This window comes from Cibotium barometz, chromosome 28 (genome assembly GCF_041138505.1).
Source record: "Cibotium barometz isolate CiBa-2024 chromosome 28, ASM4113850v1, whole genome shotgun sequence".
Taxonomy (NCBI): Eukaryota; Viridiplantae; Streptophyta; class Polypodiopsida; order Cyatheales; family Cibotiaceae; genus Cibotium; species Cibotium barometz.
The window spans coordinates 19,132,596-19,137,990 of NC_141073.1; positions in this window are offsets into that span (position 1 = coordinate 19,132,596).

Here is a 5,395-nt window from a genome sequence, read left to right on the forward strand (position 1 = left end):
TAAATTTAATTTCTATGCATAGAAAGATGCATAATGAAATTTTTTTATTATAAAACTGTTATTCTTATTAAATTTGATTTTTATGCATAGAAAGATGCATAAAGGAATTTTTTTATTATAAAAGTGTTATTCTTATTAAATTTAATTTCTATGCATAGAAAGATGCATAATAAAATTTTTTTTTATTATAAAAGTGTTATTCTCATTAAATTTGATTTTTATGCATAGAAAGATGCATAAAGGAATTTTTTTATTTTGAAAGTGTTATTCTTATTAAATTTAATTTCTATGCATAGAAAGATGCATAATGAAAAAAAAATTATAAAAGTGTTATTCTCATTAAATTTGATTTTTATGCATAGAAAGATGCATAAAGAAATTCTCTTTATTTTAAAAAGTGTTATTCCTATTAAAATTGATTTTATGTATAAATAGATGCATAAAAGGGTTTTTTTTATAAAAGTGTTATTCCCATTGAAGTTGATTTTTATGCATAAATAGATGCATAAAGAATTTTTATATCAAAATTAGAATTCTCTTAAATTCTATGTTTAAATTCTATGAATATTTAATAAATTAATAATTAAATACTCTAAGAGAGAAATTTTTATCATTTTATATTCACACGGATTGTAAAAAGAAAATTCAAAAAATTTATCGAGATCAAAATATTCAGATAAATGATTAATTTATTCCTCATTAGAATTCGTAACTAATTTAAAAATCAGTTCAGTGAATATTCAAAGAAAGAAATTCAGTAAAATAGTAATTGAATTATCAAACCTTTTTGAGAAAGATAGTTCAAGAAAAATCTTATCCGACTCGAACCTTGAATCAGACTATGACCAAGACCAAACTCTTTTGACAGTTTCGAGGAAAGGAGATGTGACCAGTTTAGAAAAATACACTCAAAACTCTCGCCAAATCTGAAACTAAGTTTGAGACCCTTCGAATTGATCTGTGGATCAAAGTTATAGAATTCAAGGAATTCTAGTATAAAATTCAGAATTTCAATCATGAAGTTTTGGGGATACTGATTCAAGAAATACTCCTTGTGTTCAAAAGAAAATCAAACTAAAAACTTGCATAGAAACCCTGTTTTCAAGGACTGTCTTACACCAGAATGCTAGAGGGAGCATTTGGTATATGTTTTTCTAATGGAAGTTTGGCTGCAATAGCTGGCGGGGAGTGTTCAAAGGAAGGCTCACGTGTGGCAAAGCCTGTGCTGCCGAGGTCTTGACCAGCCTTGGTATGGTTGAAAAATGGTGTGCTTTCGGTACGATGGGTGAGGGCCGACACAGCGGTCCCTGAGTGAAGTGCCAGGACACCTAAGGAGGATCCTGGAGGGTTCTGACCAGGCAGGCTCGCGGTGCCTAGGACACCCATGCATATGTCGTGGGTGGAAGATATGTATGATGGACGAAATGATTATTGTAATCTGTTACTGCATCTCAACCGAGAGTCCAGAGTGATACTATTTTTTGAGAAATAAGGGACTGGATGGAAATTTTGAGTTATGATATCTGTAAACAATAACTGTTTATCAATGGATTATTTTATATGTTAAAGTTTTAAAGAGGAGTGTGTGCATATCTATATTCGAAAGCAAAAGTTTAAGAAAGGCATTCAATTATGGGTGGGTGAGTAATTGTCAGGTTCTACCGATTCCAGTGGTTAGGGGTGGTGGCTAACCCATGGGCCAAATGGCTTGAATCAGTGGAGTTTTAATAATTAAATTGAAATAATAAGAATACGCTTAGAATTTGAGTAGTTAAATAAAACCCTAAAGAATTTCTCAAATGAGTAGATCAAACGGCTGTGCCTGATTTCAGTTAGGAAAAAAGCGTTGATTTCTTCAAGTTAAGTCTGTGATAGTTTCCCTTCTATCTGGTTTAATCGGGTGAAGGATAGCTTAATCTCTTGAACCCGTTAGAAAATTCGTTAAGAAAATCAAAAAGGTGAAATCGTCCCCATTTTTCGGGCAAGGAAAATTTTCCCGGTTTCAGTTTCGGAATGACCACCAGATTAGTCTCGTGTCCAAACATGCGAGGGCGAGGCCCCGAGTGGGAAACCCTGCCCTGCGCAAGAGGAAGCTACTTTCGCTCTGCAAGCAACTGAGAATCCGAGAGGGGGCAGAGGGGTCTCACAGCTGGTATCAGAGCGCTGTTGTAAACTTACGAAACAGCAGCAAAAATTGCCTAAAATTTTAAAGTAAATCTGGGAAATAATGTTTTCACTTGTTAAGATTATGTTTCAAATGAGCTTCAAAATTTGAAAACTCGTAAATGAAACAAGGATTGGATGGAAATTTTGAGTTATGACATCTGTAATCAATAATTGTTTGTCAATGGATCATGGTGGCAAAAGCCAAAAAGGACAATGAGGACAAACCAGACTTGCTTTCAGTATACCCGACCATTTCAAGAACTATACGGTAGATGATCGGAGAGTGGTCTGGCTGACAGCTACAAGGGTAAAAGAGGAGGGGCTATTGGCATCATACGATGGCCCGGCAGAAGTCAAGGAGGTTGATATTGTGGGACCAAGGGAAGAAGCACGGCCCGTATACATTGCTAAAGATTTCACTTCTGCAGAGGAGGAAGAACTCATTGCTCTCCTGTCAAGGAATATAGGGATTATTTCGCCTGGAATAACAAGGAAATGAAAGGGGTACCACCGGAGGTGGTACAACATACGATTCCTATCATGGAAAGCTCAAGACCAGCCAGGCAAAAACCATACCAGATGAATCCAAAGTATGCAACAATTGTAAAGGAGGAAATTGATAAGCTCATTGTGCTGCAGACTTTATCTATGGATCGAGCATACGGATTGGTTGTCACCTATTGTGATAGTGCCTAAAAAGAATGGGAAACTGAGAGTCTGTGTCGATCTTAAAAAAGTAAATACAGCCACTCGGAAGGATCATTACCCATTACCTTATACTGAACATGTCTTGGAAAGAGTGGCTACTGGGGAGGGAAGCGTACAGCTTCTTAGATGGGTTTTCTGGGTACAATCAGGTGTTCATACTAGAAGACCAACATAAGACAACCTTTAACACCATGTGGGGGACATTTACTTACAAGGTTATGTCGTTCAGTCTCACAAATGCCCCGAAAATCTTTCAACGATTGATGTGCACAGCTTTTAAGGACTACTTGTTTGCAAAAGTGGTTGGAAGTGTTTATTGATGATCTATGTGCACATTCTTGATGGGAAGATCATTTGACCTGCTTAAGGAAGGTGTTTGAACGTTGCCGATTATATCGGATATCATTAAACCCCTTGAAATGCCAATTCTGGGTCAAGCATGGTGTGATATTCAGACACATAGTCTCAAAAAATGGTATATCCACTGATGATAACAAGGTCAAACTGATCTTGGAGCTACCACCGCCTACCAACTACAAAGGAGTGCAAAGGTTTATGGGTCATGTGGGGTATTATCGATGCTTCATCATATTTTATGCTGAGATAGCCAGACCCTTGTACAAACTTCTCATTGTCTTTGAGTGGACCGAGAAGTGTCAAGAGGCTTATGATCATCTGAAGCAAGCCTTGGCAAGCGCACCTATTTTGCAACCCCCCAATTGGGATCTCATATTTCACGTACACATCGATGCGTTCAAATTTTGCTATTGGTTATGTGCTAGCCCAACCTGGTGAGTTCAAATTGGACTATCCAATTTGCTTCGCTAGGCGTCAGTTGAATGATGCTGCAGAGGTGAACTACACCACTACAGAGAGAGAAGGATTGGCCATGGTCTGCACAGTCAAGAAATATCGACATTATCTCTTGGCCAACAAATTCATATTTTTTGTAGACCATCAAGCTTTGCTATATCTAGTCAATAAACCTTGCACTATGGGAAGAATCACCCGTTGGCTGCTATTGTTGTTGGAATTTGACTTTATTGTCAACAACGGTAAGGAAGGGAACACAGCATGTGTTGGCCGACCACCTGTCCAGAATTTTGAATGGAGAACCAGCCAACTGGTGTCGATGATGACCTTCCTGATGCTTGTTTATTCAAGTTGGATATGGTACTTGAGTGGAGCGAAGAGATCTCGAAGTATCTAGCTTATGGTTTTCCGTAGGACATACCCTTGAACAAGGATAAGATGCGGCGGCTTATCATGCTTACGACACCATATCAATTGATTGCCGGAGAACTATATAGGCTAGGCAAAGATAATGTGCTCAAACAATGTGTAAGAGAGGATGAATTCGTGACCGTACTGGAAGAATCTCATTCTCAGGGATAGCAGGGCGAGCATTTTGCTAGAGAAATTATAGCTCGAGAAGTGCTTCAAGCTGGACTCTGGTGACCTACGTTATTCGCGAACACCATAGAATTCATCAAAAGATGTAAGGAATACCAACGTTTCATTGTTCCACAACAAAGAAACAAGATGCCACTAACTCCCATCATCGTAAGGCAACCATGGAGAAATGGGGAATAGATTTTGTGGGGCCGATTAGTCCAGCGGCACATCCATCCCAAGCCCGCTACATAATCGTGGCCACACAGACTATTTCACGAAGTGGGCGGAAGCTAGAGCTTCAAAGAAAGCTGATGCGCAAACAACTGCAAATTTGTATATAAGCAAATCATATCAAGGTTTGGCTGCCCATTAGAATTAGTGAGTGATTGCGGCTCACATTTCATCAATGAGGTGATTAATCATTTGCTCTTGCAAGATTCTTAGTGATCCATCGAAAATCATCACCTTACTATCCACAAGCCAATGGTCAAGCCCATACCTACTCTGAATACAAAATGGAACAAGACAAGTGAAGGTAGAGGCAAAGGTGTTCCAAATGGAAGCCATACACAACCAGACAACAATAAAAATATTTAGTTGTGGGTGGAAGGAACAATAAGAAGCTCCCAAATAGAATTAAAAAGGCTACATCAACAAATGCCCAAAAGTCCCACGGTGAACCCTTGGTTTTCATGGTAAAATTAAAGGGACAAGGTAACCAATGCATCATCATATGCATGTGTGAGTGTTTGAGCACGAAAGATAAAAATTCGATCTTATAAACTCCACGTGAAAAATGGTTCATGCCATGAACCACCTTATAGTCGTTCACGTCGTGAACCATTGTTTGGTGTTTCACGCCATGAAAGAGTGTGAAGAGTTTCACGCCGTGAAACGATAAGAACTGCGCAACCAATTATAAAATGACACATGGTTCCTTCATTAAACGTAGCCGCCCTGTCCGACGGCTACGCTATAAAATCAAATTTTTATCTTTATTTCGTTACTTTGCACCGTGTGAATTCGTATCTTCTTTATCTTCGAGCGACTTTCGTGCATCACGCGCTTGCTTTCAACCTCCTTCAACTGCCAACCCAGGCCTGTCGAGGTGGGAGCTTAACCTTTT